This window comes from Ranitomeya imitator, chromosome 3 (assembly GCF_032444005.1).
Source record: "Ranitomeya imitator isolate aRanImi1 chromosome 3, aRanImi1.pri, whole genome shotgun sequence".
Classification (NCBI taxonomy): Eukaryota; Metazoa; Chordata; class Amphibia; order Anura; family Dendrobatidae; genus Ranitomeya; species Ranitomeya imitator.
The window spans coordinates 222,904,031-222,926,115 of NC_091284.1; the positions used below are offsets into that span (position 1 = coordinate 222,904,031).

General features: G+C 44.1%; 1 protein-coding gene across 3 annotated transcripts in view; it reads left to right on the forward strand.

The window, feature by feature from the left end:
• Positions 1–7,385: 7,385 nt before the first annotated feature.
• Positions 7,386–22,085, forward strand: part of SOX13 (SRY-box transcription factor 13) — a 61,203-nt gene continuing 46,503 nt past the window's right edge. The window contains exon 1 of one of the 3 annotated variants that reach the window (XM_069756173.1): positions 7,386–7,737. The gene's annotated coding sequence lies outside the window, so the exon portion shown is untranslated. The remainder of the gene's footprint in view (positions 7,738–22,085) is intronic. The other 2 variants (XM_069756174.1, XM_069756176.1) reach the window with 2 other exon arrangements.

A 22,085-nucleotide genomic window follows, 5' to 3' on the forward strand; every position in this document is an offset into this window, starting at 1 on the left:
TTGTCCAAAAAATGTTTAAACTTACGGAAATTAATGAAAATGAAGGTTAGGGTATAAAATAGATATTTAGAAAATACATTTTAGGTGCCAAATCACCCCTCTGATACTTCAATAATTCAGTTATTGAAAATATTTTATTGGGGGATAACTCATTCTCTTCATTGTCTATGGATTTAGAATGGAATGTCATTAGTGCAGTAACTTGCAGCATGTGGACCCCAATGCAAAATCTCCAACAGGGCCCATAATGATCATCTTTAAAGTGCTTGTTAACACGTAGTGTTTTGCTATGTTTTTTTTTCCCGTGTGGAAAAAATGCAGAGTTTTACAGTAACACCAAAATAAATGAGATATTAAAATCTCATTTGCTTTTTTTACTAATACAATACATACTCATTATAATCTATGAGGCTGTTCACGTACACGTGATTATTCATAGACCATGTGTCTGTGCAAAACTCCCAGAGACTTGTCTGTTTTTGTTCAGGTAGCACGGATGAAAAAGGCTAATACAAATCTATGGGCCCATGAAAAACAAGTAGCATGCCATTCTGTATTCAACAATGCAAAGGACAAGAAGATTTGTCATTCATTTATTTATGTATCCATCCGTGAAAAACACTAATGACATGCTGATGGTAAAAACGGACACATTGGTGACACTGATAGTAAAAAGGGACACCCGAATGACACACTGATGGTAAAAACGGACACGCAGTCCGTACACTGATGACACACTGATGGTAAAAATGGATATGCTGTCACGATCGTGATTTGTGGAACCACTGTGCCACAGACCGCAGAGAGCCTGGAGGGGCGTGACTAAGTTCTCCCCGTGTTTGCGTGGGTTTCCTCTGGGTACTCCGGTTTCCTCCCACATTCCAAAGACATACTAATAGGGAATTTAGATTGTGAGCCCCATCGGGGACAGTGATGATAATGTGTGCAAAACTGTAAAGCACTGCGGAATATGTTAGCGCCATATAAACATAAAGATTAATAAAGATTATTATTAAAGCGATCACCTGACTATTCACTAGAGCTTCTGATGGTGAGGTTAGACTTGGCTCCGATGAACTCCAGGTGCCACTCCAGGGCAGACCAGCTTATATCAGAGTGCAGCAGGCAGGATTTGCTTCAGAGAGAAGCAGGCAGGACTTGCTTCAGAGTGCAGCAGGCAGGATTTGCTTCAGAGTACAGCAGGCAGGATTTGTACTTGGAGTACAATAGGTAGGATTTGTACTTGGAGTACAATAGGCAGGATTTGTACTTGGAGTACAACAGGCAGGACTTGCACTGGTATGCGACCTTACACAACATAGACTGAAACAGAAAGGTTGCTCAGGCACCTCCCCAGTGGGGAGGAAGTAATATATACACACAGTGTTTCATAGCCATTGGCTGGGGAGGAAATAGCAAGTGCACGTGCTGGCCCTTTAAGAGGGCAGGAGTGCATGCGTGCAAGACCTAAGGACATGGCTATAGGAACGGCAGGAAGCATGTTGAGCATGGGGAAGGAAAGAACTCATGGGTGAGTGAACAGACACGCCGCTGACCCTGCCTGTAAGAGCAGGGACCCGGGGTGGTGCTAACAGTACCCCTCTTTACGCCCCCTCCTCATCAAGCCATCAAGGAAGTTCTGGAGAAGATTCGGAGCGTGAATATTCTCTTAGGCTCCCGGGACCTTTCTTCAGGACCAAATCCCTTCCAGTCAACAAGGAAGAAGGTCTTGCCTCTCACCTTCCTTATGGCCAAGATGTTCTCCACTTCAAAAACATCATCTGAGGCTGTTGGCATGGGCGTGGTACTGGGATCCTTGAAGAAAGGACTCAGGATCACTGGCTTCAGTAGGGAGACACGAAAGGAATTTGAAATCCGCAGAGAAGGAGGCAGCTTCAATTTAAAGGAGACCTCTCTGATTCGCTTCAACACCTCGAAAGGCCCGATGAAACGAGGACCCAACTTGTAAGAAGGGATCTTCAGCCGGACGTACCTGGACGAAAGGCATACCTTGTCTCCAGGACGGAAGCACGGAGGATCCAGATTCCTCTTGTCTGCATGTCTCTTCATACGAGCCGAGGATGCTTCTAATGTGACTCTGGTGTCCTCCCACTTCACAAAATCCTTGGAGAGGACATATCCCGAGGCTTCACCAACTTGATTGTTGTACGAGAACACATTTACTCCATTTACACATTTGGCCTGGGCAGCTCATAGAATCTCACAGTTTTCAGTATCATCTCTATGCTGATGACACACAGATCTACATCTCTGGACCAGATATCACCACCCTACTAACCAGGATCCCCCAATGTCTATCAGCTATTTCATCCTTCTTCTCCGCTAGATTTCTAAAACTTAACATGGACAAAACAGAATTCATTGTCTTTCCCCCATCTCACGCGACCCCCCCCAACGAACCTATCCATTACAGTAAACGGCTGCCCACTCTCCCCAGTCACACAAGCTCACTGTCTCGGGATAATCCTTGACACTGATCTCTCCTTCAAACCGCATATCCAAGCCCTTTCCACTTCCTGCCGCCTTCAACTCAAAAATATTTCACGGATCCGTACATTCCTAAACCAAGAATCTGCAAAAACCCTAGTCCATGCCCTCATCATCTCCCGCCTCGACTACTGTAACCTCCTGCTCTGTGGCCTCCCCTCTCACACTCTCACACCCCTCAAATCTATTCTAAACTCAGCTGCCCGACTAATCCACCTGTCCCCCCGCTATTCCCCAGCCTCTCCCCTCTGTCAATCCCTTCACTTGCTCCCCATTACCCAGAGACTCCAGTACAAAAGCCTAGCCATGACATACAAAGCCATCTACAACCTGTCTCCTTCATACATCTGTGACCTCGTCTCCCGGTACTTTCCTGCAGGCAACCTCCGATCCTCACAAGATCTCCTTCTCTACTCCCCTCTTATCTCCTCTTCCCACAATCACATACAAGATTTCTCTCGCGCATCACCCCTACTCTGGAACTCTCTACCACAACATATCAGACTCTCACCTACCATCGAAACCTTCAAAAAGAACCTGAAGACCTACCTCTTCCGGCAAGCCTACAACCTGCAGTAATCACCGATCGACCAAACCACTGCACGACCAGCTCTATCCTTACCTACTGTATCCTCACCCATCCCTTGTAGATTGTGAGCCCTCGCGGGCAGGGTCCTCTCTCCTCCTGTACCAGTTATGACTTGTATTGTTCAAGATTAATTTACCTGTTTTATTATGTATACCCCTCCTCACATGTAAAGCGCCATGGCATAAATGGAGCTATAATAATAAATAATAATAACAGCCCAGGGAAGTAATTTCACCAATCATTATGGTGGGCATTGAAAAAGTGTCGCAGGTAGTTGCCCAGGACCTTGTTGACACGATCCACTTGTCCACTGAACTGAGGGTGATAGGCTGAGGAGAAATCCAAGATGATATCCAGATGTTGATAGAGCGCTTGCCAGAAGCTGGAAGTAAACTGCGAACCTCGATCGGATACGATGTGGTGAGGAAATCCATGCAGGCGGAAAATATGCTTGATGAAGCTGTCAGCCAATTCAGGAGCGGACGGGAGAGCAGACAACAGGGTAAAATGCGCCATTTTAGACAAGCGATCCACGACTAACCAGATGACAGTGCAACCCTCGGAAACTGGCAAATCCGTAATTTAGTCCATCACTATGTGCTGCCAAGGAGCGGATGGTATGGGTAACGACAGGAGAGAAGCGGTATGAAGTTGTCTAGGAACTTTATTGCGGGCACAAGTCAGACAGGCAGCCACATAAGCATAGATCTCCTTCCTCATGGATGGCTACCAGTAATGACGAGAGATCAATTGTAATGTCTTCCTTTGTCCTGTGTGACCAGCGACCTTGGACAAGTGATCCCAAGGCAAAACCCGCTCCTTCTCAGATTCACCGACAAGGGTCTTTTCTGGAGGAACTCTCTACAGGCAGATAGAGGCCGGTTTCCGCCCCCTACATTCGGCAGAAACTGCACTCATCAAGGTGACCAATGACCTTCTGACAGCAAAATGTAACGGTGACCACTCTCTGCTCATTCTTCTTGACCTCTCTGCACCTTTCGACACTGTTGACTACCCTCTCCTTTTCTCTAGGCTCCAGTCACTAGGCATTAAGGACACTGCTCTCTCCTGGTTTTCCTCCTATCTTTCTGACAGCTCCTTCAGTGTTCTGTTTTGTTCTTGCATACTGTGCAAGCGCCGCACAACGGGGGCAGCGGATGCATTTTTCCAGCGCATCCGCTGCCCCATTGTGAGTTGCGCGGTCGGAAATGGCGGACACAACGCAGCAAGGATGGTTGCGACGTGTGGCAAAGCGTCGCAAATGTTAGTCAATGGAGAAAAAACGCATCCTGCAAGCAATCTTGCAGGATGCGTTTTTTCTCCTAAACGACGCATTGTGACGTGCAGTGCACGACGCTAGTGTGAAAGTAGCCTAATCAAAGTCATTTTATGTTTGTGTGTGTAGCTTATTCACTATCTTCATCTATCCCCCACCCCCTGAAGATGGCTGGACCATCATTGTAAATATATCATTGTAAATACACACCTGTACTTTGTATCTCCCCCATCTCATTGTAGATTGTAAGCTCTCATGAGCAATAATTTAATTATTGTATTGTTAACTTTGTTACTTATGACTGTTGTGTTTGAAACTGTTAAACTGTAAAGTGCTGCAGAATATGTTGGCGCCATATAAATAAAGATTATTATTATTATCTTAGAGGGTTCAATGATAAATTGAGGATCTTCCTCTTGGTCCCCAGACAGAAATGAGCCACTCCCGGTCTCACAGATGACACATGGACGTAAAATGGAGACACAGATAACACATGGACATAAATAACAGACACGGATGACACATGGACGTAAAAAATGGAGACAAAGATGACACATGGATGTAAAAAACAGAAACACAGGTGACACATGGACGTAAAAAACGGAGACACGGATGACACATGGACATAAAAAATGGAACCACAGATGACACATGGATGTAAATGACAGACACGGATGACACATGGACGTAAAAAACAGAGACAGATGACATATGGACGTAAAAAACGGAGACACAGATGACACGTGGATGTAAAAATGGAGACACGGATGACACATGGATTAAAAATGGAGACACAGATGGCACATGGACGTAAAGAACGCAGACATGGTTGATACATGGATGTAAAAACGGAGACATGGATGACACTTGGATGTAAAAACGGAGACATGGATGACACATGGATGTAAAAACGGAGACATGGATGACACATGGATGTAAAAACGGAGACATGGATGACACATGGATGTAAAAACAGAGACATGGATGACACATGGATGTAAAAACGGAGACACGGATGACACATGGATGTAAAAACGGAGACACGGATGACACATGGATGTAAAGAACGGAGACATGGATGACACATGGATGTAAAAACGGAGACACGGATGACACATGGATGTAAAAATGGAGACACGGATGACACATGGATGTAAAGAACGGAGACATGGATGACACATGGATGTAAAAATGGAGACATGGATGACACATGGATGTAAAAATGGAGACACGGATGACACATGGATGTAAAAACGGAGACACGGATGACACATGGATGTAAAAATAGAGACACGGGTGACAAAATGGAGACACAGATGACACATGGATGTAAAAATGGAGACATGGATGACAAAACGGAGACACAAATGACACATGGATGTAAAGAACGGAGACATGGATGACACATGGATGTAAAAATGGAGACATGGATGACACATGGATGTAAAAACGGAGACATGGATGACACAGGATGTAAAAATGGAGACATAGATGAAACATGGATGTAAAAACGGAGACACAGATGACACATGGATGTAAAAATGGAGACATGGATGACAAAACGGAGACAGATGACACATGGATGTAAAAATGGAGACACGGATGACACATGGATGTAAAAACTGAGACACAGATGACACATGGATGTAAAGAACGGAGACATGGATGACACGTGTATGTAAAAATGGAGACACGGATGGCACATAGACGTAAAAAATGGAGACACGGATGACAGATGGATGTAAATAACAGACACGGATGACACATGGACCTAAAAAACAGAGACTCAGATGACACATGGACGTAAAAAACGGAGACACAGATGACACATGGATGTAAAAATGGAGACACGGATGACACATGGATTAAAAATGGAGACACAGATGGCACATGGACGTAAAGAACGCAGACATGGTTGATACATGGACGTAAAGAACGCAGACATGGTTGATACATGGATGTAAAAACGGAGACATGGATGACACATGGATGTAAAAACGGAGACATGGATGACACATGGATGTAAAAACGGAGACACGGATGACACATGGATGTAAAAATGGAGACATGGATAACACATGGATGTAAAAAATGGAGACACGGATGACACATGGATGTAAAAACGGAGACACGGATGACAAATGGATGTAAAAATGGAGACATGGATGACACTTGGATGTAAAAACGAAGACACGGATGACACATGGATGTAAAAATGGAGACATGGATGACGAAACAGAGACACAGATGACACATGGATGTAAAAACGGAGACACAGATGACACATGGATGTAAAGCATGGAGACACGGATGACACATGGATGTAAAGAACGGAGACACGGATGACACATGGATGTAAAGAACGGAGACACGGATGACACATGGATGTAAATAACAGACACGGATGAAAAGTGAAAGAATATCAGAGGAAAATCATTGAGTTTTCTGGATGAAACGTGGCTGACTTCCCTTACGCTCGCCTGCAGACGTATAATACAGGGCACCCAGCTTTCCCCACAAATATAGTAAAGGACGAGCAGAAGAGAAGAAACACCAAGGTGTGAGCCAACATCAGGAGCCATTATTGGAACAGGGGCTGAGGGTTACTCCATGCTAATCCCAGCCTTCTTCTCCCAGGACCTTTGTGTTCCTCCTTAGCACAACAATCACCTCACACAAAGGTCACTGGTAATAAAGAAGATAAGCAGTGCTGACTCCACAATGGAGGGTTATTCGGGAGGCTCCGGCACCACGCGGGTTAATGCCATTTCCACAGTATAGGGGCCTCTCTCTCCCCCACTTCCCTTTGATGTGTCCCTCACGGGACAGGAATGTGCCCCCTCCCCCCATTTCCTGCTGCTCCCAGTAATGGGGTCTGCAAGCATCATATGGACACAGGAACAAAGGGCTTTTCTTCTGCTCCTGCTCACAAAGGGCCATTGTTCATTGTTTTCCTGCTGCTGCTCTGGGGCTTTTGTTAATTGTTCCGTGGACACACACCCAGACGCATTCAGTCACACACGTGGATATACGTGGAGTGGGGTAACACTGCGCATATAGCTGCACGGCGCTGCGGTATAGGAGCGCGCCACGTGATCCGCGCGACATAGTAAATAACACGCGTGGGCTCAGCCCCTGTCAGGAGAGAAGAGCTCCACCAGCGTCTGTGAGCGCGGCCGCCTGCGACTCCTCACACGCCCAGCAGGGGGCGGGCAGGAAGCGGCTATTGCATCCCTGGAGAGGCGCTCACACCCACTGGAGCCCGGAGGAGGCAGTGCACGGGCGGCACAACACGGGGCTATGACTCGGGCAGCGCTCATTCCGGGGACAGCAGCGGCGCAGGAAGGGTGTCCACGTCCAGGCAGTGAGTATGGGGCAGGCTCAGGACGTGTACTGCCTTCTTCCCATGTATTCTCCCTAGCACTGACATGTCAGCAATCCTGGCTGCAGATACACTGACGCTCTTGTCTGTCACCACTGTCGCCTTCTTCATTTACATGGGACTGCCTAAAGCCAGAGAAGTTGCTGCTGTCACTGAGCGTCATAGGAGACCGTTGTAGTGATGAGGGTAGTAGTATTTGTGGCAGACTGACAATGTTTACCTATGGCGACACGATAATTTGCATGAACAGCGCCACCTAGGCGCAAATAATTGGGATTTCCGAGGGGCCGCTAGGTTTACTGCCGCTGTCGCGCTGAGACTATACACATCTCTCCGATTGTGGCCCAATCCTTACAATATTGTAATTCTAATGGAATATTAGCCCACAGAGCATCATCGTGTACGAATAGCGGTCACCTATAAATCAGCCTGACGCTTATTAAAGGGGTTGTCCATCTGGAACAACCGGCGTGTGAACCCCAGCGGCTCGGCTATGGGAAGCCTTGGCCTGTAGCCACTATTGCTGGGGGTGAGAGTCTGGTGGAGTCTTTTGGCCACATTGTGCCTCTCTATCCTGCTCCGTCATATAGTCATCAGTGCCGGATCCATTAAGTGACGGACGCCGACTCACCCCCATTGACTATACTGGAGTCTGTAATAGAGGCTGCAAGATCTGTAAGTCTAGGGGAATACTGATGGTTGTTTGGGGTCTTCCAGAGCAAGGGTCTCTACTCTGGCTAAGAGGGATAGGTGTTCCCCATCTGGCGGCATATGAGCAGGGGTTGTCCGGACGTTCTCTTTCTATGTCCTCCGATCTATGGTGGGAGCCAGTGACCCCCATGGTCCAGCCCGTTATGGGCCACTGGTGTGGTCAGATCCACATCCGATCACTATGATTAATGTTTACAGTATACTGACACATCATGGCGGTGTTCTGGTTAGTAACACGTGACTGGTGTTTACTGTATATACCCGAGCGTAATAATTAGAAGTGCTGCCCATCCGTATAAGAATGCCATACCGGTTTGTATTATCGCATATATTGATTCTATGCACGCGGCTCATTCCGAAGCCGATGGCCACATACCTGCTTCATGTCCTCATAGGGAACATCATATATTTAGACTTTCTTCACGTGCCGGCAATTGTCATCTATAAAAGCCAAATCTCCATGAGGATTATAGATGTACTTACTGTATTTTATATGGTGCAGGGAGTCTATTGATCCCATCGGAGTTAATATTGATTTCCTATCCCAAACATATTAATGATGAGTGATGTTATTGGGGTTTATTTACACTATTTGTGGGAATTTTCTGCACAGTTTTGGGTGAAAATTACAATTTGGAATTCTGCGTGAAAATGCCCCCGTTTGTTCAGTTTATGATTTATATGGCTGCTGCCACTTCACTGGGTAACGTGTCACTTACACGGGTGATTCCACTGAGGAGTGGCCCTATGTATCGGGGTCAAACCGCGTGCGGACTCTCATGCTCAATGGGCAAACCTATGGCATCATTCTGCATGCAGGTCGGCCATGAACAGGGGGAATTCAGACTTGGCCGAACCTGACCAAAGTGAATATGTTGTCATCTCCAGTGCATTACTTTAATAAGACTTTATGTAACTTTCTTTTCTATAACTTAATTTATTGTTTCTGCAAAATAATGGTGATTTTTAATTTTAAGGGGGGGGGGGGGCATTTGAGACAGAATTTGGGTGTATTTCTGTTAGTAGTAAAGAGCCCCCGATGATAAGAGGATACATGCTGGTGTTCTCTGAAACCCCATATTATTCAACATATTGTACCATTGGGCGCCATAATACATTATTTAATACTTTGCCATTAGACTCCGTGCTGTGACATCAAAGGGCCGTGACTAAACTGCTGCAGTATGGCCATGTATGCTTCAGCCCATTATGGCAGTGATGTACGCATACGACAGGATAGACTCGTTATACAGGGTTCCCCTCAATGGGGAAAATGTCTAATATGCTGCACTTTTGTGAAACATGTCACACACATTAATAAACCAGATGTACATAAAGGAATCTCTTGTCTATAGAAATCCTTGGTGAAGCGGGCTTTCTTTCTGAATGTGTAATGAGTATGGCCAGGCGAGATTCGGTTCTTTCTGACGTGACAGATGTGGGAACCAGCTGCATCTCCGGTGAATGAAGACTTCTATAGAGTCTCCTAAGACCTTTCACCACTGTTAGCAGCTGTCGGAGATGCTCGCTGACAGATTATGGGCTGTGTTCTTCATTTGTGTCCTAAAATGTGTATTGTTCCCATATTGTTGCCATCTTTTCATGTAAGAATATAGCTAATCCGTCTAGAAATATTAGGGGTTATTCTACTAGCTCTGGAAATTAAACAAAAACAAGAAATACGAACCTGTAATTCCGTGCCAACATCAAAGCGCCAAAGGCTCTATGCCCAATGCTACCGGGCTCATGACTTTGAAGTTCTTCAAACAGACATTTTTTTACACAGTCATGTTAACAACGCTGAACCCAAGTGCTTGCGATTTTGTGGCCCCAAACCTGGTGGCTGGTTCCCTTGTTCTAGATGGAAATGTGCCCACTGTAGAATAAAAAAAAGTAGCTTTTAATTTTGGCTTTCCAAAAACTCTTATCTACCCCAATGGGGAATGATTGAGTATTCTTGCTTAATGGCTGACCAACCAACCAGTTTATTACTAGGGGTCCTGCTGTTTAGACCCCTGAGGAATCAAAGGGACAATAACATTTCTTCTCCCCAGTGATGAAGTGCACCCTTCTATAAAACACATTATTGTCTGGCTGTTTACTCCGCTGATGGTGGCTAGGTTGGAAAATCTGCATGTATTCGACTGCGGTTTGTCATAGTTGGGTTCCGTCAGTAACAGTGACCTATGGAAAGTCTTTCAATTCTTTCCTTTAAGGAACTGCAGCTGCTCCTTGTCAGCTGTCATCCCTGCCAAAGGGTTCACTGTGTATCATAGGAGCAGAATAACATGGCTGTTATCCTGGGAGAGCAGCGACTTCAGAAGGGCGCTGAATCTGATGATATATTTTAGTTTATTCTGATATTTGGCAACAGTTACTGTATTGTCACATTAACTACAGATTCATTCCAACTGACAAAATCATATGGTCGAGTTACATGAAGTCAGTTCTACAAGACTTTCTGTACTTTTTTCTTAAACTGTATTTTTATTATGAGTTGCTGCAGTCAGGAAAAGACTATTTATTTTATTTATTTATTTTTTATGGCCACCAGTCTTTATGTTTGTCATTGATGCTATGCGTTTTTAATCTGTCAAAAGCTCTTCTGCAAGTAGCAACAGAGTTTTGTTACAATGCTACATGAAATATATCTAGCAAAATCGTAATATCATTTACCCCAGTAGGTAAACTGGGTGTATTTTCCTGTAGAGGGGCAAGTGAAGGCCATGTTCACACATACCTGTCATGCATGTGTTTGATAGTTTTGCGTGTTACTTCGGCCCTTTGTTGTAGTGCTGTGTGCCTGGAACCTAAGTGATTGATTTTGGCAAGTGTTCTATATATAATTCTTGTGCTTCATTCATGACCAGGAGACTGATTTCTTTAACAATTTTATTCTGGGATGAACTAGGCTCCAAATGGACTAATTGTGATGTATGGATCAAAAATGTTCAGAAAAGACCGCCGGTTTGACAAACCCATGGAAATGCATTAATGCTGTGTTTACAGGGGTCTGTTTAGGGGCTCCTTCACACATCAATGATTTTTCTTGTATGCAAAAAAAAAAAATACTGTCAGTTTCATCACTGTTTTTGATCAGTGTTTGATTCATGTGTCCGTTTTTACCGTCTCATCAGGTTTCTCACATGGGGAAAAAAATAACCATGAATTTTTCTCTTCCATCTCTTTAAAAACAGTCTGCGAAAAAATGAAAAAACTGACTGTATGCGGATGGCTTCTGAGTGCTAGACATTTTTTTTTTATGGATGCATAGACTTGCATTTGGGAATTTGATCTGTCACTCTGATAAATATCGGACAATTTTCCATGTTTTTATGTAGATCACTGGGTCCACGGAAAAGACTGGCTATGTGAGCTCCACCATAGACCATCATGGGTACGAGTGCTATCTGTGAGTAGCACAGCACTCATACGAGCGCCCTACCTCTGTATTACTGTAACGGCACCATGTCCTTTATGATATCTCATCCACATGTTGTAGAGACGATCTGTAGCATAAGTTGATCCACGTGTCAAATTTGTCACTTGTAGTCTGTCGGTTTATGCTGCGTTTATACAACTTATATTCACCACTATATTCTCAATATTTCTAAAGAAACATCTACACAATTGGTGTTTTTGCACATGGGACATTTCTGCTGCGGACCGCCAGCATGGGAATCTGATTTGATTTTGCATTGCAAGGTGTAAAATCCTCCTTGACATCTGCATCGTTAATTGACACGCTATGGGTTTCAAATCCATTGTTGGTCATCTTTCACTTTGAACATGACTTGCCGTGTAAGCATGCATCCTACATAACTCTGCTGCATTTCTTGTCTAGAAAGTTTGCTTCGTATATGCCCTGTGGGTACATACCGTTAGTTTGGACTTTACCTTTACGGCATTTACTTTGCAGCAATTACGCAGCCCTTAGTGACTATGATACTGATATACGGAGTGTATTTTCCATGTGTAAAATCTGCTGCGTATTCACTTCATGTGAACATAAACTTACTGTCCTACCTTAGCAACACATTCAGAAAAAAAAAACCCTGGTTGTAAATGATTCTACGATTCCACACCAATGCTTTCATTGCTCCCTGGAATCTTTGCTGGGTATGGACCTGAACTTCTCAATCTCCTGAGGATGACGAGATAACGCTCTATGAATTTAAAGAAGGTTTATTCTGACCATAAGAGCCATTATCTTGAGTAGAGCAGAACGCCCCATTGTGGCAAGTGTATTTTCTTATAGGAAAAAGGAACATGAAGATGGGACTATAGGTGGTCACGCAACAACAAGTTCAAATCAGACAAGTACAGTCATGGCCAAAAGTATTGACACCCCTACAATTCTGTCAGATAATACTCATTTGCTTCCTGAAAATGATTGCAAACACTAATTATTTGGTATTATTATCTTCATTTAATTTTTCTTAAATGAAAAAAAACACAAAAAGAATTGTCCTAAAGCCAAATTGGATATAATTCCACACCAAACATAAAAAGGGGGTGGACAAAAGTATTGGCGCTGTTCGAAAAATCATGTGATGCTTCTCTAATTTGTGTAATTAACAGCACCTGTAACTTACCTGTGGCACCTAACAGGTGTTGGCAATAACTAAAGCACACTTGCAGCCAGTTGACATGGATTAAAGTTGACTCAACCTCTGTCCTGTGTCCTTGTGTGTACCACATTGAGCATGGAGAAAAGAAAGAAGACCAAAGAACTGTCTGAGGACTTGAGAAACCAAATTGTGAGGAAGCATGAGCAATCTCAAGGCTACAAGTCCATCTCCAAAGACCTGAATGTTCCTGTGTCTACCGTGCGCAGTGTCATCAAGAAGTTTAAAGCCCATGGCACTGTGGCTAACCTCCCTAGATGTGGACGGAAAAGAAAAATTGACAAGACATTTCAACGCAAGATTGTGCGGATGGTGGATAAGGAACCTCGACTAACATCCAAACAAGTTCAAGCTGCGCTGCAGTCCGAGGGTACAACAGTGTCAACCCTTACTATCCGTCGGCATCTGAATGAAAAGGGGCTGTATGGTAGGAGACCCAGGAAGACCCCACTTCTTACCCCGAGACATAAAAAAGCCAGGCTAGAGTTTGCCAAAACTTACCTGAAAAAACCTAAACTGTTTTGGAAGAATGTTCTCTGGTCAGATGAGACAAAAAAAGTAGAGCTTTTTGGGCAAAGGCATCAACAGAGTTTACAGGAGAAAAAAAGGCATTCAAAGAAAAGAACACGGTCCCTACAGTCAAACATGGCGGAGGTTCCCTGATGTTTTGGGGTTGCTTTGCTGCCTCTGGCATTGGACTGCTTGACCGTGTGCATGGCATTATGAAATCTGAAGACTACCAACAAATTTTGCAGCATAATGTAGGGCCCAGTGTGAGAAAGCTAGGTCTCCCTCAGAGGTCATGGGTCTTCCAGCAGGACAATGACCCAAAACACACTTCAAAAAGCACTAAAAAATGGTTTCAGAGAAAGCACTGGAGACTTCTAAGGTGGCCAGCAATGAGTCCAGACCTGAATCCCATAGATCACCTGTGGAGAGATCTAAAAATGGCAGTTTGGAGAAGGCACCCTTCAAATATCAGGGACCTGGAGCAGTTTGCCAAAGAAGAATGGTCTAAAATTCCAGCAGAGCATTGTAAGAAACTCATTGATGGTTACCGGAAGCGGTTGGTCGCAGTTATTTTGGCTAAAGGTTGTGCAACCAAGTATTAAGGTACCGTCACACTTAGCGACGCTGCAGCGATACCGACAACGATCCGGATCGCTGCAGCGTCGCTGTTTGGTCGCTGGAGAGCTGTCACACAGACAGCTCTCCAGCGACCAACGATCCCGAGGTCCCCGGTAACCAGGGTAAACATCGGGTAACTAAGCGCAGGGCTGCGCTTAGTAACCCGATGTTTACCCTGGTTACCAGCGTAAAAAAACAAACAGTACATACTTACATTCAGCTGTCTGTCCCTTGCCGTCTGGTGCCTGCACTGACTGCTGGCCGTAAAGTGAAAGTGAAAGCACAGCACAGCGGTGAGTCACACAGCGGTGACTCACCGCTGTGGCTGTGCTCTGCTTTCACTTTACGGCCAGCAGTGCAGGAACCAGACGGCAAGGGACAGACAGCTGAATGTAAGTATGTACTGTTTGTTTTTTTACGCTGGTAACCAGGGTAAACATCGGGTTACTAAGCGCGGCCCTGCGCTTAGTTACCCGATGTTTACCCTGGTTACCAGTGAAGACATCGCTGAATCGGTGTCACACACGCCGATTCAGCGATGTCTACGGGGAGTCCAGCGACGAAATAAAGTTCTGGACTTTCTTCCCCGACCAGCGACAGCACAGCAGGGGCCTGATCGCTGCTGCCTGTCACACTGGACGATATCGCTAGCGAGGACGCTGCAACGTCACGGATCGCTAGCGATATCGTCTAGTGTGACAGTACCTTTAGGCTGAGGGTGCCAATACTTTTGTCTGGCCCATTTTTGGAGTTTTGTGTGAAATGATCAATGTTTTGCTTTTTGCTTCATTCTCTTTTGTGTTTTTTTCATTTAAGACAAAAATTAATGAAGATGATAATACCAAAGAATTTGTGATTGCAATCATTTTCAGGAAGAACCTGAGTATTATCTGACAGAATTGCAAGGGTGTCAATACTTTTGGCCATGACTGTAGCACATCGCCAAATACAGAATAGAACAAGTGGTTACATGTTAGAGCCGAATTTGCATTAAAGGGAATCTGTCACCAGGTTTTTGCTAGTCTGAGATCAGCATAATGTAAAGACAGAGACCCTGATTTAAGTGATGTGTCACTTACTGGGCTTTGTAGTGCAGTTTGATAAAAAAAAATCTAGCAGCTCTCTAATGTTAGGCTCTGTGTAAACCCGCCCACACCACTGATTGGCAGGGTTATACAGAGCTCCTGAATAAGGAGGACTAGATAGCGGCGGGTTTACTAGTCATCTCATGATAAAATCACTGTTTTTATTATCAAAATTACACTAAGCAGCCCAGTAAGTGACACATCGCTGGAGAGTTTTCGTCTCTACATTTTCCTGCTCTCTGATACTCAAGCAAAGCATCATTAGGGGGCAGAAGCATCAGTCACTACCATAGCCTCTGTCCCCACTCTGAAACTGCATCATCTGTACTCTTGTTTCAGGGCTAGTCCCTGCACGATGCGCACAATGGAAACGCTCTCTGGCTCTGATCAGCAGTAAGAAGCCGGTAGGCGAAAGGGTTGGCAGAATACCTGGCCTGCAGAGACTAGCTCCGGCCCCACAAGTGATGTCATTGGACTGTTACGCCAGATATTCTGACCATGCGCTCTCCTGCCGGCTCGTTACTGCTGATCTGAGTCGGCTGGAAGAGAGTGCGCGGTCATCCATCACTCATGGACTAGCCCAGCTCCAGGAACCAAGTGCCGCTGATGACTTTGTTTTAGGGTTGGGGTGAAGCTGTGGCAGTAACCACAACCTCTGCCCCCCCCCCCGATGACGCTTCGTTTAAGAATCCCAACATTCACTGGGATTCTCAAACAAAGCGCCATAAAAAAGGAGGTAAAAAAAGGAGAAACGCAATTAGTGTAGTTAGGAAAGTATAGGACATTTTTAATTCAAGTAAATTAGAAAATAGTTTAGATTATGACATCAAATAGAAAGGGCTTAAGGGTGAAAATTAATTTGGATTTCGGACCACCCCTTTAAGGCAAATTGTTATTGGGGGAATGTTTATTCTCTGCACATTCAGCTGTGATAAACCATGGTCTCTACGTAGTACGGTTAGGTCAGAACTGTGTTTCAAGCCAATTTTATTCATCAGACCATTCTTAATGAGTGGGTAGAAGCAGCGGGGAGACTGCATCATTGCTGCTCTCTTTCTTACAAGCATCTGGTCTGGCCATTGATTTTGCTATTGAAAATCATTGCTGTAGAGACACCATTCTCCTCCTGAGTGCTCAGTGCCAACTTCTGACATTACTGCAACATGCCTTCTACTTGTCGAAACAGACTCTGAAGTCCTAGCTATTGTCTGATCATCCGGATGTCGGACACATTGCTGTTCATCTTTAAACAATATATTGGATTTTTCAAGCTATAAAACATATTTGTGTTAAGAAATAAAAGCCTTAATAAACACAGAACTTGTCTTCTGTGTGGCATTTGGACTATTAGCTGAGCCATATGTCACAGCTAATCAGCCTGAATACACCTCAGACAGTACAGGGTGGGACTGATGTGCACCTTCCCATTGTCCTTTTGTCACCTGCAGCTATAGGGTGTCAAAAGAATCCTTAACATGCAAAACAAAAAATCCCTTTTGTGTGCCTGCTGCTTTTGTTGTTTTTCAGAAGCTGTTGTAACACACAACAATAGTTTGAGGGGAAGAAAGGGTCTTTTGTGCAGGCCCTTCCTTTGTCACCTGCAGCAACTGAATGTCACAAGGACAATGAGATAATGGATGGTTCACCTTGCTTTGTATTTGTTCTGACCAGTCCCTTTCTATCAGGCCCTGGGCTAAATATAAGTAGGGCCCAGTGTTATTACACTATGCAAATGAATTAATTGTAACATTACATTAGACCCACACAGTATTTGCAGTGGATCTGGATTTCCTTGCTCCTTTATCAGCAGTGTGGAGGTCTCCTTGCCTTGGTAGTTGCAATATGCCATGCTTTCTCATTGGATGCAGCATTAGCCAGATTAGCGTTAGGCGGCTAGCCCCACTGGGGATATGGCCAATTGCTTGTCTGAGCACCCAGGAAGGGGGCTAGAAACTGCTGAGTGGGTGACTACAGCTGAGGAAGCGATGCGGGCCATGTGGGGCACATTGACTAGCTGCAGGCTGCTGTAGTGCTGGTCTCTAGCAATCCTGCAAATGTAGATTACAATTTTAAGAGGGTGCTACTTTGGCAATGGTGGGGCCTTCCCCAGTTTCCCAATTTGCCTCTGCAATGCCAGCCTTTATTATTGACCCAAGAAGGGTTGACAGCAGGATTAGATGGCTAAGGTTCCTAGAACTGTTCTAGAATTGAATATGCCCACCACATCACCAATGATTCCTCTCCAAGCGTCAAACACTTTGCCACCCCATCACAGTTATCTTGTCACTTGGAGGGTATGCTATTAGTAGTACAGGTATATTTAATGTAAATGACTTTTTTTTTCCCCTTAATTTGTACTGTGTGAACTTGGTGCAAAATCAGGTGTGTTTATAGTAAGAAAAACAAAACAAATGTGCCATTGAAAGTCAGAAAACAATTATTTGGGTAGTTTTGTAGATGAGGACAGTATATTTTAGACCAAGAATTGTCAGCTACAACAATTGCATACATTTGCAGCCAATCATTTTTTGGGTTCCTTTGCATTCACATAAAATAAAGGTCTCCTTGGTTACAGACTACAAATAAACTGTGCGTAGTCTGAGTCTTGGTGTTTTTCAGCTGACCCCTTTGCCCTGCTGACCCCTTTGCCCTGCTGACCTTGGAGACATTAGGAGATGGGCAGTTGGAAGGGAGTGACAGTGTTTTGATTCCCAGGACTACACATAGAAAGTGTGATCTAAGCTCATGCAAAGCTGCTGCTTCTTAATGTAGTTTATTTTTGTTATTCTTGCAGCAATCAGTAAAACGTTAGAAATGTGGTTATAGCCTGTAAAAGCCAAGCTGCTATCTTTCAGGACTCTTTCATACCTGAGATATTGTAGTGATCATAAGGGTATTTTGTTTTTACAAAACTTTTTAGTAATTGCAATAAAGTGGTTTGCATCATCGTCCTCCACACAGGACAATGTGCTGTAAATAGAACTTGTGCTGCCGACAACATTGGCAGCCTATGCACAGTGAACTAATGCAGATCATTCAGTGTGAATTAAACAGCTGCTGATCAGCATAAATACTACTAGTCAGAGACGGCGTAATGCTGCGCATCCCACATCTGGGCTACTCTTAACTATCCTATTTGGGGTCCCCCACCCACAAAAGAACCAGCTTAAAATGTGCTCCTGGTGGAGCCATATTGTTTAGGTCAGCAAACCGAGTGGACAGCATGCAATTTGAGTGAGGATCAGGGGCCCAGGCATGGTATTACCTGGCCTTGCTGATGGAAACAGAATTGTAAGGCTACTTTCACACTAGCGTTTTCTGCAATCCGTCACAATGCGTCGTTTTGCAGAAAAAACGCATCCTGCAAAAGTGCTTGCAGGATGCGTTTTTTCCCCATAGACTTGCATTGACAACGCATTTGCGACGGATTGACACACGTCGCATCCGTCAAGCGACGGATGCGTCGTGCTTTTGCGGACCGTCGGGAGAAAAAACGCTACATGTAACGTTTTTTTCTCCTGACGGACCGCTTTTTCCGACCGCACATGCGCGTCCGGAACTCCGCCCCCACCTCCCCGCACCTTACAATGGGGCAGCGGATGCGCCGGAAAAATGCATCCGGTGCCTCCATTGTGCAATGCAGCAAACGCTAGCGTCGGAATCTCTCCCCGACGCATTGCGACGGGGAGATTCCGACGCTAGTGTGAAAGGAGCCTAAACATGTTGGGTTTTCTTCAAATGAGCAAATTTGTCAATTGATTCATTTACATAAGATTTCTAGTTAGTAATATTGACCAACACATACAAACCTATATCAAAATTTACTTTTATATCCAATTTCTTTTTCTGGTCAAATGCACAATGATTTATCATAAAATGGAATTTACAAGCTGTTTTCGTGTATGTTTGCTGATTTCTGTAGCCGAGACTGTAGACCAAAATGGCTCGGGCAAGTAACAAACTAGCAATAAGCCACAAAAGCGATTAGGTGAAAGGTTTACAAATCATTCTCGCCTACCACCTTCTTTAGATTATCTGTACTTTAATCAGAATACAGTTTGAATTAGGCTCACTTCACTTTATTTTAACATAAAAAGGATATAGCTAAAAATAATGGAAACTTTTAAGGTATTACGTGAAATCCAAATGTATGCCAAATTAACACAAAGGGGTTGCTTTAGAGAAATGTATATTTGATGTGTGCCCTGGCTCTCCTGTCCTTCTTCTAAACATGCACACTTTGCTCAGTTGAGCTTGCATGTTTATTCTCATACTAGATGGTGGCCCGATTCTAACGCATCGGGTATTCTAGAATATGTCTGTAGTTTATTTATGAAGATTTTAGAATAATACAATGAATACACAGAATTAGGCTGGCTGGGTGCGACCAATTAGCGAAGCGTGGTTCAAATCCCGCGCCAATTCGCGGCCGGAGTGCTCCTGTCGCTGATTGGTCGCGGCCGCCCACGCAGTATATAGCACAGCCCACGCAGTATATAGCACAGCCCACGCAGTATATTACAGCCACATAATATATTACACAGCTGACATAGTATATAGCACAGCGAAGTAGTATATAGCACAGCCCACGTAGTATATTGCTCAGCCACGTAGTATATTGCACAGTCCACGTAGTATATATATCCAAAGAAAGAGGGAAGTAACAAACCAAAAATAAAATGTTAGAAATTTTATAGATAACAATTAAAAGACAAAATGTAAATAATGCTTAAATATATACAGAACAAGGGAGGTAGAGATAAGGCAGAGTGGACTCAGAGCAATCCATATACATTATAGAACCAAGTGTATACACATGAGAAAATAAATATAATGAATATCAAACATAGGTGTAACAGCAGGCTCTGGATTATGTGGAATGGTAACTACAAAATAAATGCAACTAATGCCAATAGAATACATTAGTATAAGGCCATCAGAGTATACATGTCAATAGTCCCAAAGTGACCAAGGGGTATCTGGCTATAATAACTAATTAGTTGCCAAGTGGGTAATAATAAAGTGCCAGTGCATTCTGAGGGTTAATCTAATACATTAGTATAAGGCCATAAGAGTATATACGTCAATAGTCCCAAAGTGACCAAGGGGTATCTGGCTATAATAACTAATTAGTTGCCAAGTTGGTAATAATAAAGTGCCAATGCATTCTGAGGGTTAATCTAAAGTTCCAATATACTCATATAGGAAGCATACGAAAAAGTCATAAGCAAGACAATAGCGCCATGTATATACCTGCTGATGGAGGGATTGCCGTGAGGGGGATAACCCCGACGCGCGTTTCGCAACGTAACTTCTTCCTGGGGGTCGTAGTCCAACACACAATGTTAATACTAAAATACATAAAAGGCTGTAGAGGGAAAAATTCCTATAAAATAAGAGTACATAACAATGAATGCACAAATGTGTATATTCATATAAATCTTTTACATATGCACACGTATAAAGAGATAAAATAGATAAGATAAAAAGAGAAATACGAGCACTATCAAAAGCCCCGAAATTATTAAAGAAAGGGAGCAAAACTCATCACTTTCCTTTAGGCCTTTGGGTTGAAGTGAGCCTATCCTTGAGATCCACTTGGTTTCAAGCTGAGCCAATTTGGTTTTTACATTACCACCTCTTGAGTCCTTCAAAATTCTGTCAATGCCAATTACCCTCAGTAAGCTTGGATCACAGTTGTGGGCTAATTTAAAATGACGCGGTATTGGTTTTAAAAGCGTTAAGTCACTAACCTCACGGGCATTGGTTATATCTCGGACATGTTCCCGAGTCCGTATTTTAAGTTGTCTGGATGTCATGCCTATATATATGAGATGGCACGGGCATGTGGCATGGTAAATCACACAGTCTGTGCCACATGTGGTGTTGTGAGTAATTCGAAAGGTCTTGCCCTGTGTGTCTTTAAATTCTTAGGCCCTGTCCATATTTTTACAGGCCAGACATTTCTTACAGGGGAAAAAACCCCAACTTGGTCCTCTGGAGTTGAAGATATTTTGAGTGGTCTCACCCTTGTATTGGCTGTGAACCAGCATGTCCTTCAGATTTTGGGATCTCCTGTAGGTAATAGATGGAGTAGAGGGAACACTTTTTGCCAAAAGGGGATCATTCATAATGATAGGCCAAAATTTAGAGAGAGCTTGTCTCATGGGCTTCCATTTTTCATTATAGGTAGAAATAAATCTCACTGTCATGGGTGTTGATGATTTATTTTTGGGTTGCAGTAATTCTGATCTTGACTTATTGCGTAGTATATAGCACAGCCACGTAGTATATTACATAACCGACGCAGTATATTGCAGAGCCGACGCAGTATATAACACAGCCCACGCAGTATATAGCACAGGCCATGCGGTATATTGCACAGCCACGTAGTATATTACACAGCCACGTAGTATATTAAACAGCCCACGCATTATATTGCACAGCCGACATAGTATATAACACAGCCCACGCAGTATATAACACAGGCCATGTAGTATATAGCAATGTGGGCACCATATCCCGTTACAAAAAAAGAATTAAAATAAAAAAATAGTTACATACTCGCCCTACGACAGCCCCTGGATCCATCCCAGCCCTTTCCCGCTCCTCGTGCGCCGCTCCGGTCCCAAGCGTCAATAACACGTGATGATGTAGCGGTCTCACGAGACCACTACGTCATCTCCGGTCATTGCCGCAATGCATTCTGGGGACCGGAGCGGCGTGCGAGGAGTGGGAAAGGCCTGGGCTGGATCCGGGGTCCACCGGAGGGTGAGTA